Source organism: Suncus etruscus, chromosome 9 (assembly GCF_024139225.1).
Source record: "Suncus etruscus isolate mSunEtr1 chromosome 9, mSunEtr1.pri.cur, whole genome shotgun sequence".
NCBI lineage: Eukaryota > Metazoa > Chordata > Mammalia > Eulipotyphla > Soricidae > Suncus > Suncus etruscus.
The window spans coordinates 110,329,722-110,351,049 of NC_064856.1; the positions used below are offsets into that span (position 1 = coordinate 110,329,722).

At 49.9% G+C, this 21,328-nt stretch overlaps 1 protein-coding gene and 1 non-coding gene across 4 annotated transcripts in view; one reads left to right on the forward strand and one right to left on the reverse strand.

Moving 5' to 3' along the window:
- The window catches only part of SPTBN2 (spectrin beta, non-erythrocytic 2), a 243,066-nt gene that overhangs the window by 34,564 nt on the left and 187,174 nt on the right, over positions 1–21,328 (reverse strand). For 2 of the 3 annotated variants that reach the window (XM_049780197.1, XM_049780194.1), the window contains exon 1: positions 3,305–3,699. The exons of the other annotated variant lie outside the window; for it this stretch is intronic. The gene's annotated coding sequence lies outside the window, so the exon portion shown is untranslated. Of the gene's footprint in view, positions 1–3,304; positions 3,700–21,328 lie in introns of those variants that run through there. 3 annotated transcript variants of the gene reach the window in all.
- On the forward strand, positions 4,880–5,002 carry LOC126019478 (U6atac minor spliceosomal RNA). The gene has a single exon (XR_007499165.1). It is a non-coding gene; the product is annotated as a U6atac minor spliceosomal RNA (small nuclear RNA).

Here is a 21,328-nt window from a genome sequence, read left to right on the forward strand (position 1 = left end):
TGCAAGGCAAGCACCCTACTCACTGGACTATTATTGCTCAGGCCCAAACCACTTTATATCCTGCAATGAACTCATGTCTTTCTGACGGCTCAGGAAAAAGTAAGGGAAGAATGTAAATGGACTGGAAAAGGGCCAGGGATGTGGTTCTGGGTTAGAGCACTCGCTTTGCATGTCTGAGGCCCAGGATTCTGTCATAGTTTTTTTTTGTTTGTTTGTTTGTTTGTTTGTTTTTTGGTTTTTGGGCCACACCGGCAGTGCTCAGGGATTACTCCTAGCTGTCTGCTCAGAAATAGCTCCTGGCAGGCACGGGGGACCATATGGGACACCGAGATTCGAACCAACCACCTTTGGTCCTGCATCGGCTGCTTGCAAGGCAAATGCCGCTGTGCTATCTCTCCAGGTCCATGTCATAGTTTTAAAGTAAGTAAATAAATAGGGAAGGGAATGGGAGAAGAAGTTCCTCAGCTGGAGTCCAGGGGAGACTGGGTATGCCTCAAAGTTCAGCATCAAGGTTCAAATGATACAATATGGCAGGTCAGGCACTTGCATTGACTGGGTTGACTAGATTCCATTCAACCCAACACCATATATAGTCTCCTGCCTGGGATCATCCCCTAAGCACAGCGGGTGTGACCCCTAAACAAATCAATAAAAACAAAGCAAAGCATTGGGATTCCCAAACCTTCCTACATCATGTTTACCAACAGGGCTAGTACAACTCAGGTCACTGGGCCCTGCCCCAGGCCTGAGAATCTGCATTTCTAGCCTGTTTTACACACACACCCACACCCACACCCACACACACACACACACACACACACACACACACACTTGCCCTGGGCTCAGGGCACCATCCTTGAGGTTGGAGAATAATCATGTGGCTCAGGAACAAGTTGGAACATCCAAGAAGAGCCAAAGTTTCTGGGGTGGGAGGGGGGAGCAGGAGGTCGGCTTTGGCATCTGCCCACTCCCTGTTCCAGGCTAAAACTCAACTAGAACTTTGCCTCCGAAAGGAAAGAAACCCTCCAGAGCCCCAGGAGCAGCCAGAAGCTTCCGGGTAGGCGAACGGAAAGGGAGCTGGGAGTGGGACCCGCTCTAAGGAGCCGCCAGGGCAGCCCGATGACAACGACGACGAAGACGACAACGCAGGCGGCGCACAGATGCTCGGAAGGAGGATCTGGCGAGGGAGGCGCTCTGGGGAGGCAGCAGGACCCGAGCAAATGACAGGAGATGAATAATAGATGAGGAGGGGGGGACTGGGGCCCAGAGAAAGTCTTCCTGGACTCTGAGAGTGTGGAGACGGGAAGAGAAATCACAGGAAAAAGCAATCAGAGGAACTCGGCCGCCTGCTCCAAGTCCCACTCGCACCCTGCTGTGAGGAATTTGGGACGGGACCTGAAGAGTGGGGGGTGCACATTTGTCTCTTCTCTGGAAGCCCCCCCCCTGGCAGCCTTGCTTCCCACTTCTTTCCATTCCCTTCCTTTTGCTCCCCCAAGTCTGTGCATTACAACCATCTCCAAGGAGCAAATGTAAGCTCCCCCCTTTAGAGCTTCTTCCAGACCCTGCTCCTCCAGGGCAGGTACCAAGGGGTTGCTCCAGCTGTTCTAGAAGAAGCTAAAGACACAGCTGCTCCGAAGGAAAAAAAAACTGGTTTGTGGGATGCCCTGCCCGTGCCTGACCAGACAGACAAGCTAGCTCCCCAGCGCCGGAAATTGTGGCTGCACCCCAAAGTATGTGGTGGGGGAGAAGAGCCGCCTAGAAGCAACTATAAAGCCGAGGCAACACGCTTTAAAGCAGGTTAGGACAGGGGCGAGCCTGCAGCCCAGGCGGGCATGCCATCATGCCAGGGATCTATCTCCAGGAGGGTGCCGAGCCAGAGCGCCCGCTTCCCTGAGGCCAGGCTTGGGCTGGACTTGCTGGAACACTCCACGGGGGGTCCCTTGCACCCCCACCCCACGAAGCCCTTTTGGGGCCCCAGCACTTCACGAAGAATCAGACTACCCAGACTCTGTCTCCCCTTCGCCAGTGTGGCCGACAGGCGAGAGGAGCGAGTTCGCTTCTTGTGCACAGCGGGGGAGCAGAAAGGAGGCTGAGGGTGCACCCAATGATCCGGCTCGGCTCGGCTCGGTTCGGTTCGGTTCGGCTGGGCTGGGCTGGACAGGGAAGCCCCCTGCAAGCTCCAGCTAGCCGACGCGCGACCGCAGCACCTGGCCCGGCGCCTCTGGCCAGCCGGCTGGCCGGCCGGCCCCTTTGCAGCGGCGGCGACACGAGCCTCGCGCGCTGTCACCCAAAAACGCCACCCGCCGGACGCGGCCACCGGGGGGACCCCCGTGCACGCTCGCTCGCCGGCCGCTCGACCCCAACTCTCGGCCGGACTCTTCCCCGAGCCCCCGCGGCCCGCACCGCCACCAGGTCCCCGCGAGTGCGTGGGGGTCGGCCCGAACCCTCGGCCCCCGCGCCCCCCACGCCCCCCGGATCCCCAGATCCCGAACACGGGGGGTGGGCACCCCAACGCCCCCGCCCCGCCGCCCGCACGCGGCCGCACAAAGCGCGCCGCCCGCCGGCCCGGACAAAGCGGGCCCCGGCCCTACCCTACCCGGCCCGGCCCGGCCCCGCACCGCACCTACCTGCGCGCCGAGCGAGCGAGCGAGCGAGCAAGCGAGCGCCGGCCGGGAGCGCACCGGTTGGGGCCGCGCCGCGCCCGCAGCCCGGCCGCGAGGGGCGGTTGCGGGCGGCGCGGCGGCGGGACGCGGGGCGCGGGGCGCGGGGCGGGCGCTGTCACGGGGCGCGAGCGGCGCGGGGGGCGCGCGGGGCCGGCGGTGGCGGCGCGCGGGCGCGAGCGGCGGGACTGCGGCGCGGCGGTGGCGGCGGCGGCGGCGGGAGGACAATAGCCGCCCCCTGCCGCAAGGCCGCCGGCTGGCTCCCGCGGGAGGCCCGGGACCATCTGGAGCCCCGCGGCCCCGCAGGGCTCGGGGCGGGGCCCCCGGGCGGGCACCCCCTCTCCTCCCCAGCAGGCGCCATGGCAACCGCCGCCCCGTGGGGTCATCCCACCCCACCCCCCGAAATCCGGCCGGGGTCGCCCACCTGCCCCGGGGCGAGCGAGCGCAGCAGCTCCCATCCGTCCATGCGTCCATCCATCCACGCATCCATCCATGCATCCCCTTCCCCGGGGTGCCCGCTCTCCCCCACACTGCGCCTCCAGGCTCCGGGCACCCCCGGGACACGCACCCCGTCTGTCCGTCTGTCCGCTCTCCGTGGCCGTCACCCCTCTGTGGGTCTTGGCACTCACCGCCCCCGGGGGCACCCCGCGCTCGGCCTCGGTTCGCCTGGTCAGCTCCTCCCGGCCCGGCACCTCCAGCCCATGTCCCTTCAAGCATGTCCCCCTGCGCGCAGCCCGGCTCGCCCGCGTCCTGCGCCGGGCTGCGAGGCCGGTTGCGGGTCCCAGAGGGGCTCCATGGCACGGGCACTCGCGGGGCGCGCTCGGCCGGCTCGCGGCGGACTTGCTGGGGCTGGGACGCGAGTTCCTCCCGCAGCTCCGCGCAGCTCCTGATCGGCGCCTCTCATTTATCAACCCGGAGAATTCAGCCTACTCACTGTCTTCAGGGGGAGAGGGGGTGGGGAGGGGCATTTCGTCGAGGCCTGGCACCGTTAGCTAGCTAGCTAGCTAGCTCCCCACTGCCTGTCTCCTTGGTGCCTTCCAGGCCCGAGGGGGTCTGAGCCCTCCCATGCCGTATCGCCCACCATCTGCACTTGGGCTAAAGGCGCTCTCTCGGGCGAGCAGAGAAGGACCCCACCGCCGCCGCCGCCGCCCCCCCAAAGAACAACTAAAGTTAGTGTGCTGGGTGGGTGCTAAAAAGTGCATCATGGCACGTGACGGCCCCGCCCCCACCCCTGCCAGCTCTGGGAGGAAAGTTCTGTTCTGCCAGGCTCGGAAAGGAGGCTCACGTGAGCCAGAGGGGATGGGCACTGGAGATTCAGTGCGCTGAGAGGTCCTTGAATTGTGGGTCCGGCTGTGTCTGTCCGCTTGGACCTGAGATGACCTCTGACCCCTGGAGGAGCTGGGGGAAGCTGGGCCTTTGTGGGAAGTATGGGGTTCTATGGAGCTCTGGGTTTTTGCACCTTTCTGGAAAGGCTAGGCATATGGAAACACATAGATACCAGGCAGAGTTGGAGTGCTTTCCAGATAGAATGTCGGCAAGGTCAGGACCAGCCAGATAGTACAGTGGGTAGGGCAGTTGCCTTTCATATGGTCAACCTGGGTTTGATCCCTGGCACCTCCAGGAGTGATTCCTGAGCACAGAGCCAGGAGTGAGCCCTGCCAGCGTAGCCCAAAAAGGAAAAGAATGTAGGCAAGGTGAAATTATTTGTGTCCATCCTTTCCTGAAAACATTTCTAAGCTAAAAATGAAAAGTCCTGCTACCAATCCTAACATAGCTTATCATCTTTATATCCCAGGCCTCAGCGTGCCGAATCTGTAAAATGGACCGGAGAGGTGGCAAGGGCTCAGCCAGGTGCTCTGCGAGGTGACCTTGAGTTCTCTATATTGGAACTCTGTCTTCTAAGGTGCATCCCATAGTGTGCTGTAAGTCAGACCATTTCTGACTGGTTTTTAAAGCCATATCCTCTGGCAATGGGGTCGGCCACGAGGGCCTACCCAAAAGCGTGCTTTTGTCATCAAGGAGATGCTCAGGGAGATTAAAGCAAAAGGAACAAGAATCAGCAGAGTTGCCAGGCAACCAGAAGCCCCAACCAACTGCCACCGGCCTTGTTTGGAAACCCAATGCTGGGTCTCCACCATAGCCTATGAAATTATGATACAATTAGAAAACAAGGATCTTGGGTTTTAGGATTAACATAAGATTAATAATATAGAGGCTATGTGTTTTATGAAAGGAGAGAAGGTTGGCACTCCCCTTAATAAGGATGGAAGAGGCTTTGGCCTGTAACACTCATACTATTAAGGCACAGACACATACTTCGTGGCATCCGACCAATGTTTTAGATGAGCCATAGCACATCGGGGACGGCATTTGCCTTGCACACACACAGTCGACCCAGGACAGATGGTGGTTCAAATCCCAGCATCACATAGGGTCCCCTAAGCCTGCCAGGAGTAACTTCTGAGTGCAGAGCCAGGAATAACTCCTGAGCACTGAGCACTGCTGAGTGTGGTCCCCCAAAACAAAACAAACCAAAACATATATACATACATGTAATATACATATATATGTAACATATATGTGTATATATGTATATATTTATGTAGGCTGAAGAGGCAATACAGCAAGTAAAGTACTTGCCTTGCATACGGCCAACCTTAGGTTCACTCTCTGTCATTCATCTTTTATGGTTTCCATGAGCACCATCAAGAGTGATTCCTGAGTGCAGAGCCAGGAGTAATCCCTGCTCAGTGTGGTCCCAAAGCAGAGAAAAACAACATTGCCTATAAAACAAACAAACAAACAAACAAAACTTTGGTCAAGTAGTTTTTATTTTCAGTATGATCTAAATCTCCGAAAAGTCTTGTAAGATAACTATGAGCACATGAGCTGCAGATCCCTAAGTGAAGGTCCAAGTTTGCGCTGAAGTCAACCAAATCTCTCTCCTGATTCCTCATCTCTTCTCTCCCTCTGCCAGAGAAGCCACAAGCAGCAACGTTGTTCAAGACGCTACCTTGGGCTTAAAGTGCAGTTTCCCTCACCTAGTAGCCGTTGACCTTGGACTTAATTTCCCTGGGATTCTATGACTTAACTTCCCCGGGTTTCTGTTTCCCCACATGTGAAGTGATGTCAGGTCATGAAGATCAAATGAGTGAGTGAAATGCAGCTAAAATGCTGGCCCAGGGCCCAGGGCCCTTCCCAGACTCCAGCATGCAGCCAGGCCAGCCATGATCTGTTGAGCGGAACCTTCTTTTCCCCATTGGGTGGGCACAGGCACAGCACAGAGAACGCACAAAGCTCGACTCAGCCCTGCCCTGAGTTGCTTTGGAAACTAGTTATTTAGCTCTCTGGTGCGTCAGAACACTCCACGCTGAAGAAAGACCGTCTGCTTCCTTTTCACTTGAGTTGCAAAAGTGAATGGGATGATGTCCACACGCTGCTATGCGCAAGAGTTGTTTGGAGAATCCAGATCTTCTGCTTACGTAACCCGAGATGGTAGCAAGCTCTGGGTAGCACTTCCTGCGAGCAATCTACCAGAGCAGATGAAGCCTCAGATCTGGCTCCAGCGCCTGGGGGAAGAGGGGAGAGGTGTCCCTCCTGCTGGGACAGATTCTGAAGTGCCATCCCCTCCCACGGCCTCATGGCACTCACGTCTGTTGAGCCCTGCTTCCCCTTTAGAGCCTTCAAACAGCTCCAGCTGAAAAGATAAGCGAGAAATCCAGACCCTCCTGCACGAATTGCCTTCATCTTTCCGATCTTGCATCTTCTCCAGGACTGTTGGTTTGTTTATTTTTGGCCACACCCATGTGGTGCTCCGAGGTTACTCCTTTAGTGCTTGGTGTGGGACTGGAATAACGGGTAAGCAGCAAGGCAATGGTAGACAAAAGCCTTACCCCCTGGATTATCTCTATGGTCCCCTTCTGGAAACATCTGAACTTGTTGGTTCTGCTTCCTGGCATGCCCATTGCTCCAACATTCATTCAGAACTCCCTGGTTTATGTGGCAGGTGCTGAACTGGGAGGTGGGCTTGGGCTGAAGGCATTGGCCAATGAGGAAAAAGCCATTTTTCTAGTTTCTTGGACCTTACTGTCTGGTGGTAGGGTTAACCATCCTTTATTACATCAACCCTCAGATCTAGACCACAAAATAGGATGAGTGTTATGAATGAAAAGTTCAGATGCAGTGTGAGAATTTCACAGGGTCCTGACCTAATGACTGGGCCTGCCTGAGTGAGCAGGGTGTGTGTAAACACCCCCATCCCAACATGCCCCCCCAAACACACACATTAGCTTCCTCATGCCACTTGAGCTCTGTATGAAATGGGAGGTTGAACCTGGCCAAGAAGAAGCATTATTACTTAATAATTATTCAGTTAATCATTACTAACATGAATTGAAAACTAGATTTCTGTCACTTTACAGATACCACTTTATTCCATTTTAGTTCATGCTTATTACAACTTCAAGAGGCAAAGCTGAACCCTGATTATTTGGTTGGTTTTTTTTTTTTTTTTTTGGGTGCCCAGACTTTACTCCTGTCGCTGTGTTCAAGAATCTTTCCTGTCAGGGTTTTGGGGATGATTTGTATACCAGATATCAAGCCCAGGTGGACCACATGCAAGGCAAGCCCTGTACTTGCTTACAATTGCTCCAGGTCCCCAAGATGAATCCTGTTTGGGGTCAGAGTGGTAGCACAGCAGAGAAGGTGCTTGCTTTGCACAAGCCGATTCGAGTCTAATCCCTGGCATTCTTTTTTTTTTTGGGGGGGGGACACACCCAGAGATGCTCAGGGGTTACTTCTGGCTATGCGTTCAGAAATCGCTCCTGGCTTGGGGGACCATATCGGATGCCGGGGAATCGAACCATGGTCCATCCTAAGCTAGCATGCGCAAGGCAGACGCCGTACACCATGCGCCACCATTTCAGCCCCATCCCTGGCATTCTATATGGTCCCCTGAGTCTGCCAGAAATGATCCCTAAGCCAGGAATAAACCCTTGAGCACAGCTGGCTGTGGCCCAAAACCAAAAAAAGAAAGAAAATAGAAAAGAAAAAGGAAAAAAAAGAAAATTGAATCAAATCTGACCGAAGATGTGGAGACACCATGTCTGGTTCAGGGTCACAGGAGAGGACCTGGGAAGAGAGCCATGGACTAGTGTACGCAGTCCAGATCATGGGAACAACTGTGGTTTCCACTTCAAGCGCCCTGAGAGCCTTTGAAGGGCTTGAAACAGGGAAGGGAAGTGATGGACTTTGTGTCTTCAATCACTCCAGTTGCTCTGCAGGGAAGTGAACTGATTTGAACAGCCAGCGGGAAGACAGACGGTGGAGTTGATGTGAGGGAGAAGGCAGGCAGGAGTCTAATCTTGGGGCTGGGGAGAATCTGGCTGGAGCTTGGAGAGAGAAACAGGGGGAGAAACCTCCAGCTATAGATCAAGGATAGGTATAGTGGTGCGCGTGAGGAGAAAGGGTTCATTATGGGCGCACAAGTAACCGGGACCAGAAGAAAATGAGGCAGGAAGACCCCATATGTATAGGCAGTTTGTGGGTATGGGACCTGCTGGCTTCAATTTATCAATCAAATGGTCAGGGTACACTGAGAATTTCCAGAGTTCACATAATCATTGCCTCCCCATAATTAAAAACCAAATCAAACACCTCAACTAGGCTGGCAAACTCACTCAATAGGCTTCCCATGTTTGATCCCCAGCACTGCATGGTCCCCGAGTGTTGTCAGAAGTGACCACTGAGCCCAAAAACCAAAAAACAAAACAAAACAAAACAAAACAAAAAGCTAAAAATATATTGGACAGGACTAGGATACAAGAGATCTAAATATGTCCTTAAGACAATGCATAGCTGTTTGCCCAAAAAAAAAAAAAGAAGTGACCACTGAGTCAGGAATATCCCTGAGCATCCTTGGGTGTGGCCCTCAAACAAAGCAAACCCAAAAACTTCACTAATGGGCAGACACCTTTTTCCCCTCAGTGGCAACAGAATTTGGCAATCAGGATGTGGTGAAGTGTGGTAGATGTCCTTTTTCTGCTTGTCACTTGTTTTTATTGTTTTTGTTTTGTGGTGGTCTTTTGTTCTGTGTTCTTTAGAGATCTCTGTCTTTTATTTGTGTGTGGGGGGCCACACCTGGCGATGCTCAGGATACTCTTGGCTCTGCGCTCAGAAATCACTTCTGGCAGTGCATGGAGGATCATATAGGATGCCTGGGATGGAACCTGGGTCAGCCTCATGCAAGGCAATGCCCTACCCGCTGAGCTATGGCTCCAGCCTTTTGCTAGCCCCACTCCTCCTGCAGCAAAAGTCAGCTTCACCATGCAACAATCTGACAGGTCCCTGCTCTGCTGCAAATTTTCAGGGGTTCCCTCTTGTCTTAGGGATAAGATTCTTCACAGAGGGCCTGCGAGGTGGCGCTAGAGGTAAGGTGTCTGCCTTGCAAGCACTAGCCAAGGAAAGATCCCAACTGCGGTTCGATCCCCCGGCGTCCCGTATGGTCCCCCCCAAGCCAGGGGCAATTTCTGAGCGCTTAGCCAGGAGTAACCCCTGAGCATCAAATGGGTGTGCCTTCCCCAAAAAAGATAAAGATTCTTCATAGAGATTACAAGACCTGCTCACCTGCCCACTCATGAGTCTCATCTGACACCCTAAGTCTAGGCCAAATGGAATCCTCTGGGCATTGATCTGACATATGTAGGATTTTGAACAATTACTCCCTCTGTCTAGAAATAGTTTTACTTCTACTCTCCTGAGTGTGGTTTATCTTGAAGGTCTCAGTTTAGGATTTACTTGCCTCTGGGAGGCAAGAGGTGGACTCAACTGGCAGCCTGGCTTGTGTGTAGGAAATGAACAGAGGGCAGAAAAGACCTGGGGAGAGAAGGTGGTGCCTGGCTTCCTTGCTGAACCCTGAAACTACATGGTCAGACCACGAGTTCTCTCTTTCCTTTACTCCTATTCTATTCTCCATTGCTCAGGCTTTTTTCTAGCTGCACAGCCCTCTGGACAAAGCCGAGATAGGTCAGCATTAAATTCTTTGAATCTGTAACTAAGCCCTTTAACTTTTATTGCATTTCAGCAATCTATCTAAATGGCAGAGCATATGCAAGGCTCAAGATTCTGTCCCTGACTACCCCCCATCCAGAAAAAATACAACCTATTCTTTCAAATTCTTTCTTTTTGATTTTTGGGTCACACCTGGCAGCGCTCAGGGGTTACTCCTGGCTCTGCCCTCAGAAATCGCTCCTAGGGGCCAGAGAGATAGCATGGAGGTAAGGCTTTTGCCTTGCATGCTGAAGGTCGGTGGTTTGAATCCAGGCATCTCATATAGTCCCCCCGAGCCTGGCAGGGGGATTTCTGAGCATAGAGCCAAGGAGTAACCCCTGAGCGCTGCTGGGTGGTGACCCAAAAAAAAAAAAAAAGAAGAAGAAGAAGAAGAAAGAAAGAAAGAGAGAGAGAGAAAGAAAAGAAAGAGAGAGAAAGAAAGGAAAGAAAGAAGTAGAAAGAAAGAAAGAGAGAAAGAAAGAGAAAAAATAAACAAACAAACAAACAAACAAATAAATAAATAAATTGTTCCCAGACCATATGGGATGCCGGGATTTGAACCACCTCTGTCCTGGATCAGCTGCATGCAAGGTAAACGCCCTTCCGCTGTGCTATCTCTTCAGTCTTCCTTCCTTCCTTTGTTCCTTCGTTCCTTCCTTCCTTCTCTCCTTCCCTCCCTCCCTCCATTTCTTTCTCCTGATGGCTCTCAGGGGTTACTTTTGGCTCTGAGCTCAGGAATTACTCCTGGAAGGATAAAGGGACCCTATGGGATGCCCTACCTGCTGTGCTATCACTCTGGCCCCACACAATCTATTTCAAAGACACGTTTCTCAGTTGAAGTAAAGTTGGCACAGATCACTACATTTGCTTCAGGGGCACAACAGAACAATGTGATGTTTTGTCCAGTGTGAAACCGTCACACCAATGGCCGATTCACCATCTGTCACCAAAGTTCCAAACATTGTTTATTCTCGTGATGAGTACTTGTAAGATTTCCGTTGTTGGCAACTTTCAGATATGCAATACAATATTATTGACTGGAGCCACCAGGCTAGAGTACACAGAGTCTATTTCCATAACTTATTTATATTATAACTGGCATTCAACACCCCTTGACCCTTTCACTCACTTTGCCAACCCCCACTCTCTCCTACCTTCTTCCCTTCAGGCAACCCTTAATCTGTCAGAGAAGAGGTTCTCTTCTGTTTTCGTTTTTTTTTTTTTTTTTTTTTTTTTTTTTTGGTTTTTGGGCCACACCCAGTGGTGCTCAGGGGTTACTCCTGGCTATCTGCTCAGAAATAGCTTCTGGCAGGCACGGGGACCATATGGGACACTGGGATTCGAACCAACCACCTTAGGTCCTGGATCATGAGAGAAGAGGTTCTGGAGAACTCTAGTTTTTTTTTGTGTGTGTGGTTTTTGGGTCACACCCGGCAGTGCTCAGGGGATACTCCTGGCTCCATGCTCAGAAATTGCTCTTGGGGTCCGGAGAGATAGCACAGCAGCATTTGTCTTGCAAGCAACCGATCCAGGACCAAAGGTGGTTGGTTCGAATCCAGGTGTCCCATATGGTCCCCTGTGCCTGCCAGGAGCTATTTCTGAGCAGACAGCCAGGCGTAACCCCTGAGCACCCAGGTGTGGCCCAAAAACCAAAAAAAAAAAAAAAGAAATTGCTCCTGGCAGGCACGTAGGAACTCAGATAGGACAAAGGGGAAGTGGATGCTTCCAGTCTTGAGCTGTATCCCTGATCTTGAGTGTGCGACTGAGATGTAGTACTTGCTCCTGGTCTGAGCTTTGGCCAGAACAGGCCCTCTTCACCCCCAACTCCCTGCTGAGTCCTTTTTTTTTTGGGGGGGGGGGTACCATATGGGACTTCAGAATTCAAACTGATGACCTTACCTCCATGCTATCTCTCCAGCCCCGAGATCTCTAGTTTTTAAAATTCAAGAGCTAGGCTTCCAGAGAGGGGATTTTTTTTTTTTTGCCCCATGTCGAAGTTTCCTTTGAAATATCAAGAAACAGGAAAAAAAAAAAAAAACAGGGCTGGGAAGATAATATAGGGAGTAAAACACTTATTTTGCAGGAGGCTGACCCTGGTTTGAATGCCCACATCACATAGATCACCAGAGCACTACCAGGGGTGATTCCTGAGCACAAAGCCAGAAATAGCCCCCCAAATCTGCTGAGTGTGACCCAAAAGCCCTCCTGCCTTCAATAAAAATAAGTAAGTAAATAAACAAGACAGAAGACAGATGCTTGTAAAGTTCTTTGAGCACAGAGGCAGGAGTAAGCCCTGAATACAGCCGGATGGACCCGCCCAAAATAAACAAACAAATCAAATATAATTGGTGTCATTCATTGCCTGTCAAAATGGGAAGAATATGTGTTTCCTTCTCCACTTTTTTTTTATGGGGAAGGTTAAGTGGAATTAAAAGGGACTTGAAACAAAAGATTGTTTTGTTTCAAGGCAATGCAATTGTGGGGGTCTGTTCTACCACAACCAAATTGTAGAGAAGGGCCTGTTGCTCTTCCTTGGAACTCTGGGAAGACACAGACTTCAAAGTATTCAAAGTACTCCAAGCTAGCGAGCTAATGTGGTGGAGCAAAGCAGTGGAAAAGGCAGCATCACTTTGAAAGTCAAAGGAAGTCTGAAATCAACTCCATCTCCTCACACACCACTATGTCCAGCCTTTGCTGCTCAGAGTCTCCTGGCCCCTGAATGATTGGAGGAAATAGGGGAAATGGGAAACGTTCCTGGCTGTGCAGCACCTGGGTGTGAGGCACATGAGCCCGAGCTGAGAGTTCAGTCAGGGAATTAGCCAAAGCTGCATGGGCTTTGTGCTATGCAAGAACCTTGGGTTTGATCTCTTGGCATTCAGTGGCCCCTTGAGCACTGTGCCAAGAGTATCCTTCTAAAAAAAATTGGATGTCTTTCAGGGTGGTTAAAGCTAAATACTCCAGGTAAAGGAGGAGGGGTGCATGGTTCAAGTCAAGGATCAGATGGAGGGTCCACTGTGCCAGCAAGAGCAGAGATGGGAGCCCCCAACGTTAGTCCCTAAGGAGAGGCTGTGCTTTGTCTGTACCAAGACCATAGCGCCACCTGCAGGGAAACTCTTAGGTAGTTGCAGATGGATGTCAAGGGCATCACCATGGAATCAGCTAGCAAAGCAAGAGGCCAGGGATAACTCTTAGCCCTGGCCGTCTTCCCTGGTATCAGAAAGAATTCTGACATCAGAAAGATATGCAGGGGCCAAAGCGGTGGCGCTAGAGGTAAGGCGTCTGTCTTGCAAGCGCTAGTCTAGGACGGACCGTGGTTCAATCCCCCAGTGTCCCATATGGTCCCCCATGCCAGGAGCTATTTTTGAGCGCATAGCCAGGAGTAACCCCTGAGTGTCACCAGGTGTGGCCCAAAAACAAAACAAAAAACAAAAAAACCAGAAAGATATGCAAACCTCCATGAGAATATCATGAGAAAGGGATTGACAGGAAATCCCAAGAGAATGAATTCAAAACTCAAGGCACTAGATAGTACAGGTGGTTAGGCACTTGCCTTCTATGCAGCTATGATAACCCTAATCCTGGTTTGAATTCCCAAACCCCCCCCCATTTGTCCTCCTGAGCTCAGAACCAGAAATAGCCCTTGAGCACCACGAGGTGTAGCTCCAATTCCTATTCCCCCCCCCCAAAAAAAAAAAGCTTGAGATGATTGAATTACTCAGGAGTCTGATTTTTTCTGCCAGTAAGATAAATGATAACTGATGAGCTAGGTTGAGGAATACAGGACATAATTTCCTCACTTGACTTGGTCTAGAGGACACACACACAAGCCAACTGCACAAGCAAAGGGCAGAAAGGAGAGAGTGTCTCAGAGCCTTCCAAGGACTCACTTGAATTCTGGGATAACTCCAGTTTTGGACAGGACTGGAAAAGAGTGATTTGAATGACTTGAGTCAGTACAAGTCTCAAGTCACATGGAGCCATGGGAGGAGGTGATGTGAGGAGAGCAGAGAGCAGGGCAGAAAAGTTGAGCTTTGGATGCCCCCCAAGGCTGTGTTCTCAGCTGATCACTGTTGTGAGTGCCAGCTATGGGTGACTGAAGTGGAGAATCTGGGACTGAGTGAAGATGCAAATGTCTGACATCCATTTATCTCTGTCTACTTTGGATTCAAAATAGCACTTATTTATGGAAATGTCCCTTCAAGTTATTTTTAACAGGAAAATATAAACTGCATTTAAAAACAGGGCCTAAAAAGCCATTAAATTTTTTTTTCCTTTTTTTTTTGGGGGGGGGGTGGGAAGCCACACCTGGCTGTTCTCAGAGTTTACTCCTGACTATATGAAGGATTATATGTGGTGCTGGGGATAGACCCAAGGTTGGCCTCATGCAAAGCAAGCACTCTACCCACTGTGCCCTAAAACCTACTTGAATAACCCAACCCATCTTGAAGCAAGTTGTGACCACTCTTGGATCTCAGTATATGAGATTTTATTGTGGTTTTGTTTGTTTGTTTGATTGATTTTTGGGTCACCCAGGTGGTGGTCAGGGGTTACTCCTGGCTCTATGCTCAGAAATAGCTCCTGGCAGGCACGAGGACCATATTAGATGCTAGGATTTGAACCACCATCTGTTCTGAATCAGCTATATGCAAGGCAAATGCCCTACCACTGTGCTATCTCTTCGGCCCCTTTTATTGTTTTTTGAACCACCCCAAGTGATGGAAAGAGATTACTCTTGATTCTGTACTCAGAAATTTCTCCTGACTTGGGGACCATATGTGATGCTGGGGATCAATCCAGGGTTGACATTATGCAAGACAAACACCCTACCCTCTGTGCCATCTTTCTGATCCTCAATATATAAAAATTTACCTGACAGGGACGGAGCGATAGCAAAAAGGTAAGTTGTTAGCCTTGCATTTGGCCAACACAGGACAGACCTCGGTTCAAATTTGGTCCCCTGTGCCTGCCAGGAACGACTTCTGAGCACAGAGCCAGGAGTAATTCCTGAGTGTTGCCGGGTGTAACCCAAAAGCAAAACAACAACAAAAAATTACCTGATAATCATAAACCTTGTGTTTCTTTTAGTTTAGGCCATGCATGCTTGGGTGCAAATCAATCCTTGCAAGAATTTTTTCAGAGCCTTCCTGTACATCTGTGATGCAGTTTGCCAGGATCTGTTTTATACTCATAGTTGAAGTGAAGTTTTGGGGTTCCTGAGAAATTCATAGTGCTTAAGCCTGAAGAAGAGCCAGTTTCATGTTTACTCTAAGAGTACTAGAAGTTTGGGGGTCATTTTTTTGTTTTTGTTTTTGGGCCACACCCGGTGATGCTCAAGGGTTACTCCTGGCTATCTGCTCAGAAATAGCTCCTGGCTGGCAGGCACGGGGGACCATATGGGACACCGGAATTCGAACCAACCACCTTAGGTCCTGGATCGGCTGCTTGCAAGGCAAACACCGCTGTGCTATCTCTCCGGGCCCTCATTTTCTTTATTGTAAGTAACTTCCTTCATTTATACCTGAGCACACAGCTGGTGGAAAGTCATTTCAACTCCTACTGAGGGTTGGAACTTCCTGGTGGTTAAGACACAAGACTCTGAGTCGCATGACCTTGTTGAAATTCTGACCGATAGCTTCTAATTGTGTGACCTTGGACCAGTGATTTAATTTCTTTCACCCTTGGCTTCCTCAAAGACACTCGGGGAATAATTTTCAAGTGGGATATTAGGGCGAGAAATTCAAGGATGCATGCCAAGAGCAAGATGCCTGTGCCAGATAAGGGTGCATTAATGTAAGCTATTACCAATACTATGATCTTTACATATTAAGGCAAACCTTGCCTGAAGCAAAATGGAAAGGTACAAAAATCGAGATTTGCTACTTGAATGGTGAATGGAGGTGGTGAGTTTCTGGACAAACAAAGCCCTCCAATTTCTGAAAGAACTAATAACAGGGGGCTGGAGAGATAGCATGGAGGTAAGGCGTTTACCTTTCATGCAGAAGGTCATTGGTTTGAATCCCGGTGTCCCGTATGGTCCCCTGTGCCTGCCAGGAGCGATTTCTGAGCATGGAGCCAGGAAAAACCCCTAAGCACTGCCGGGTGTGACCCAAAAACCACACACAAAAAAAAAAAATCAACTTCTCTGCATGTCTAAAATGATCTGACTCATGTACAAGTGTGCACCATCTGAGAAGCAAAATTAGCATGAAAAGCTCAGAGAATCCGTTATGCAATCATTTAGGTGAGATTTTTTTTTAAACGACGTGACCAGTTGACATTAGCAATCCTGGGTGTCTCCATATTCCCCTTTAGAAAGGAATTAGATGAATCCCCAGTGGTTTCAAAGGGCAGAGTTGGGAAAGGTTGGAAGAGATGGGTAGAGTGGGGTGGGGTGAGAGGGAGGAAGGGAGAGCATTCAGTTCAACATCATGAAAAACCCTACTGGGTTGTTGCTGTCTATGGCTGGCCAAGTTCTGCAATGATCGAGTTCCCAGCATGAGGCCTTCAAGTCAAAACTGGGTATCAGTTGAGTGAATTGTTGGAATGACTGTTACACAGATCCGAAGGTGAACTAGGGCAGTGCTTCCCAGGCGTAAATACAGGAGCCTGTGCCAGCTGGGTCAGCTCTCTACATCAGGCACCAGGAGGAAGTAGAAGGAGGTAGAGAGAGGTGAAGGGGAGAGGGGGAGGAGGGGAGATCAAGGAAATAAATTGGAAAAAATATAACTGCTCTGGGTTGGGAAATAATAGATTCAATTACTTCTAAGATTTCCTCTAATTTCTAGATTCTAAGCTCTCGAATGGTATTTTACAGATGTTATTTTAATTATATTCCTGGTAGAGTTTTCTTATTTTAGTAGTGGAAAACTAGAACATAACACCTCAAGGAAGTGGTAAAATTGGCAAAGAAATCAGACATTTTAACCCCCTTTTTAAAACATTTTTTTGCCTTTGTTTTTGAGCCACACCCAGCAGTGTTCAGGGGTTACTCCTAGCTCTGTGCTCAGAAATTGGTCCTGGCAGGCTCGGCCAACCATATGGGATGCCTCGAATCAAACCCGGGGCGGCCTCAGCAAGGCAAAAGTCCTACAGCTGTGCTATCACTCTGGCTCCTTAGCCCCTTTATTTTTATTGATTTATTTTTGGGTTACAGCCAGTGATGCTCAGGGCTTACTCCTGATGGTGCTCAGGAGGTAATATAGAGTGCCTAGGATTGAACTCCGGTTGGCCATAGGCAAGGCAAGCGCCCTATTCGCTGTACTATTGCCTTGGTTGGCCCTTTTCGACCCTTGATTCCATCTTTTTAACTGGTGAGAAGGAAAGTGGAAGGAACCAAAGATGGAACTGCCTGATTCTATCTGGAGACATAGTACAGGGCCACTGCTTGCCTTGCAGATGGTGGTTCTTAGTTCAATTCTGGCATTTGGTTCTCTAAGCACTGTGAGGAGTGATCCCTGAGCACAGAGCCAGGAGTAAGCCCGGAATACTGCTGGATATGCCTTCTTACCTAAAAAAAAAAAAAAAAAATTCAAATAGCTACAAAGAGGCTTGAAAGTTTCTTCTAGTTAAAATAAAAACCAATAAAATAAAAACCAAGTTTGGCTCAGAGGCCAGTGGAAACTTAGCTCATTGCAGTTTGCTTTTCAAGACCACATACACAACATTCCCAGCACAGAATTCAGAGGTCTGTAATCACACTTAGACTGAATGGGTGGGTGGGGGGAGCCTGTCTCTCTTTTCTGGGAATCCTAGAAGAATCTTTGTCTCAGCAAGAGGATTTGTCTTTTAACTCACGTTGATCATCTGGCCTTTGGATCAACTGGTTTACTTGACCCTAAAAGGCCAGATTTCATTGCTTCTTAACTCCCAGGGCCTTCCCAGGGACTCTGTTCAAACAAAGGGCAAAAGGCCAATTACAGACAGCAAAAGCACTTTGGGAGGCCAGTTTTATTATCGTCTTTGAAAGGTTCTTGAGAAATGGAACCCCAGCAGGAAAGGAATGACATCTCTAGGGCTGGCCTCTGTCTCTGCTACCAGAGGAAGAGAAAGCAGAGGCTATGCAGAAAGGATGACTGTCAGCTAGGAACAACCCACACCTGCCCTGTGTCAGGGCCAAGAAGAAGAGGAAGGACCTAGAAAATGGGAGTGAGGAAGAAAAGACACCACATATACCAACTTTTGCTGGGGTCCAATGGGAAAAATCTCTCCCTGGCACAGGAGTCTAAGAATGAGAAAGAACAAATAAAAGAGGTCCCAGGCCCCCTAATCTGCCCACTCCTCAACAAGACTCTCCCTGCATGACCCCTGAGAGAGAGCTGAGGGGATGAATTTTGTAGCTGCCCCAGATTCTGTGCTCCAGGTGGAAGAGGCCTCAAGAAGGTGAAGGGATGAGCTAATCTGAGCTCCCTGGCCCCGTTTCCAAGGATGTGATTAGTAGAGGAGCACATGGGACCTGTTCCATTTCAGGAAACCCGGTTATGGGAGCTGGTGGGGGACAGACTGGGCTTGGGGACCCAAGCGAAAGCAGTTAACCCTTTCCTATTGCTGTCTGAGAAACAATCACTTTGAACAGGTTTTGTGGAGGGAGTTGGGGGAAGGAACCACGATCCACAGACACACTGAGTTTGGCTGAGGAGGAAAGGCCTGAGGCTACTTTCTAGTCACATTCTCAGAGCTCCTCTGTCCCTTCATGGCTTTGGGATGTTCTAGGGGAGCATGAAGTCAAGACTAGGTCTCAGAAGAGTCTAGGAATTCAGTCCAGGAAGCGCAAATGTGACTGAAATGTCACCCCTCTGCGTCTGGTTTCACTCGAATTCTTGCGTGGGGGTTAGAAAGAACTCGGTGCTTTTCTGGACAGAAAGTGGACAGGGAAACCATGCCAGCCTCTGAGGAGGGCCAGGTAAGACAAGTCGATCAATATGTCACCAAGAATCAGGACTTCCAGCCCAGAAGTCACTGCTAATAAGACCTTCCATACCGGGGCTGGAAAGATCTAGAACTGCCTCCAAAGATGGCTTTGTCACCTTGCTTGGGTTGGACAAAGGAGACCCTAAGTCTGCATATGTTACTTCATTTCTTCCATCTCAGATTGCTTCATCTGTCAGAGATCACTGATAACTTCAGTAGGCCTTTGTGATGCTACCACTTGAAATGGCTCTGAAGATGTGGATCTGAGGGAAAAAATAAAAACTATTCTAATGCATGGAATTCCCCACATTATTTTAGTTAAAACGACGACGACAACAACAACAACAACAACAACAACAACAAGGGAGAGAAGAACTGGGAGCATTGGCCCCTAGAAATCTTGGATTGTGGGAGGGTATCTGAAGTCTCCTAATGTTTATGTTCCCACAAAACTCCTGGGCACTGGCAGGCTGCTCACAGCTGGAGTTAAATTAGAGGTTAAGAGACTCTTGGTTCAGGAGTTAGGGGAAATTAATTTAAAGGGCTGGAGCACATGCCTTGCATGCATGAAGCTCCAAGTTCTTTTTTTTTTTTTTTTTTGGAGGAGGGCTACACCCAGCAGTGCTTAGGGGCTTATTCACGGTTCTGTGTGTGTTTTTTGTTTTGTTTTTTTGTTTGTTCGTTTGTTTGTTTTTCCAGAGGATCCACTGGAATGCCAAGGATCAAATCCGGGTCAGCCAACTGCACAGCAGGCATCATACCCATTGTACTACCACTCTGACCCAGAAACTCCGAGTTCTATAATGCTTTGGTACTATCTGGCATCCTGAACATGACCAAGCATGGCCCGGCTGACCCCTCAGTACTGCTGGGCCTGAACACTAAACTATCCAGCCTGGTTGGCTGAGTAATGCTGGGGATGGCTCTGGGCCCCATTGAGCACTGCTTGGCAGCACCCAACCCAGCTAAAAGAAATTTTGGTTGGAGATGTGACAAACTGGGGGTCCTAAAAGCTCTTCTTGGGGGTCTCATTTTCATTATTTATAAAAACACTTCCCCCTCCAAGATGGAGGTGCTCAAATGAAAAGGCATAGACTATTTCTGCCTTGTGGTCTTGGGTGTCTGCAAAGCTGAGTCTTTGGCGGAGTAAACAAAGGGCCTTCAAAAGCCAAAGCAGCAGCAAATCCTGCCTGACCAGGGAGCATCTTCCTGAAGCCCTGCTGTGAAGCTTTCTAACAAAGCCTCCTTCCTCACACCTATATCTGTCAGGTACAAACTGTCTGCCCCTGGCCTCCCTAGTTTCTAAGCAAGAGTAGGGTGTTTCCTCGCATCTTCATTCTCAAGGCCCACACAAGAATGAGGGCTTGAAGCCAGAATGCCCAGCTTATCTGCAGCGCTGCCATATTGGAGACCCTTCCTCCACGCTCCTTCTCAAGGTGGGGCAATTTCTGTTGAGTCCACACTCCTCAGGAGATAAATTGTAAAGATTGTCTTCAACACCTGGATGTCTCACCATGGAAAAGGGAATGTAGCAATGAACTCACAGGATACCTGGGCGAGTTAATACAACTGAGCCAAGAGTTCATGGGTTGGACCCAAGCCATAGGACAGCAGGGAGGGTGTTTGCCTTGCCTGTAATAATTCACTTGAGTTCAATCTCTGGCATCCCATATGGTTTCCCAAGCACCACCAAGAGTAATTCCTGAGTGCAGAGCCAGGAGTATGTCCTGAGCACTGCAGGGTGCAGCCCCCAAACAAGCAAAAACAAAACAAGTTTATAATACCTGACTTCAGGTATGAATTCAAGAAAGGGTTGGATCAATCAGTGGCAACTCCACTAAATGGAAAAGAGAATGAAAGAGGGCCAAGGTCCAGGGTTGCACCTCAGGCCAGCACTCTTATCCAATCTGAGATGGGACTATGTTGAATTTTCCAGAAAGAAAACTAACTCTTCTTCAACAGCCCAACCTGCCAGTACCAGGAGGGGGAGTCCCATCAGCAATGCCCTGGGCACTGGCAGAGACCTCAGACAGAAGGCTTAGTGGAGACAAACCTCTGCTGACATATTCTTTGGAGTAGTTTCCAGGCTGTGTCCTGGGCAGGAACCCAGCCAGCTCTCTGGCTGATCTGTCCAGTCCTGGCTTCTTGGAGCCAGCGTGGAAGAATTTCCCCTGAAGGTTTGCAGCCCACACCCTGTTCCACCTTTCCACCTTTCTCCTTGGGCAACTCTTTGGTAGGCAGGAATTTCTTTCACCAGTTTCCTTTTTTTTTTTTTTTTTTTTTGGTCTGGGGAGAAACAAGTTGCCTGATCATCATTAGTTTGGGTTCACGCTGTTCTCACCAGCTGCTCGGCTTAACTAGTGAGTGGTGCAGCTGGAGCCTGGAGGGACGCCCCACCTTTCTTCCAGCTGAGAACGTGTTCCGAGAACCCCAGAGCAGCTGGCTGCGGCTGGGAGCCTGTGAAATCAGCTCCTACATTGGGTGCATTTCCTGCGCAGTCAAACATAGGGAGAAGAGGCTGGAACAATAGTACAGCAGGTAGGGTGCTTGTCTTGCACCTAGGTAACCAACCAACGTTCAATCCCTGGCACCCCATATGGTGCCCAAGCATCTCCCCCAAACATCACCAGTAGTGAGTCCTGAGTGCAGAGCCAGTAATACCTCTAACTGTGGCCCCAAAAAAGACAAAACAAATAAGAAAAAAAAAAAACCAG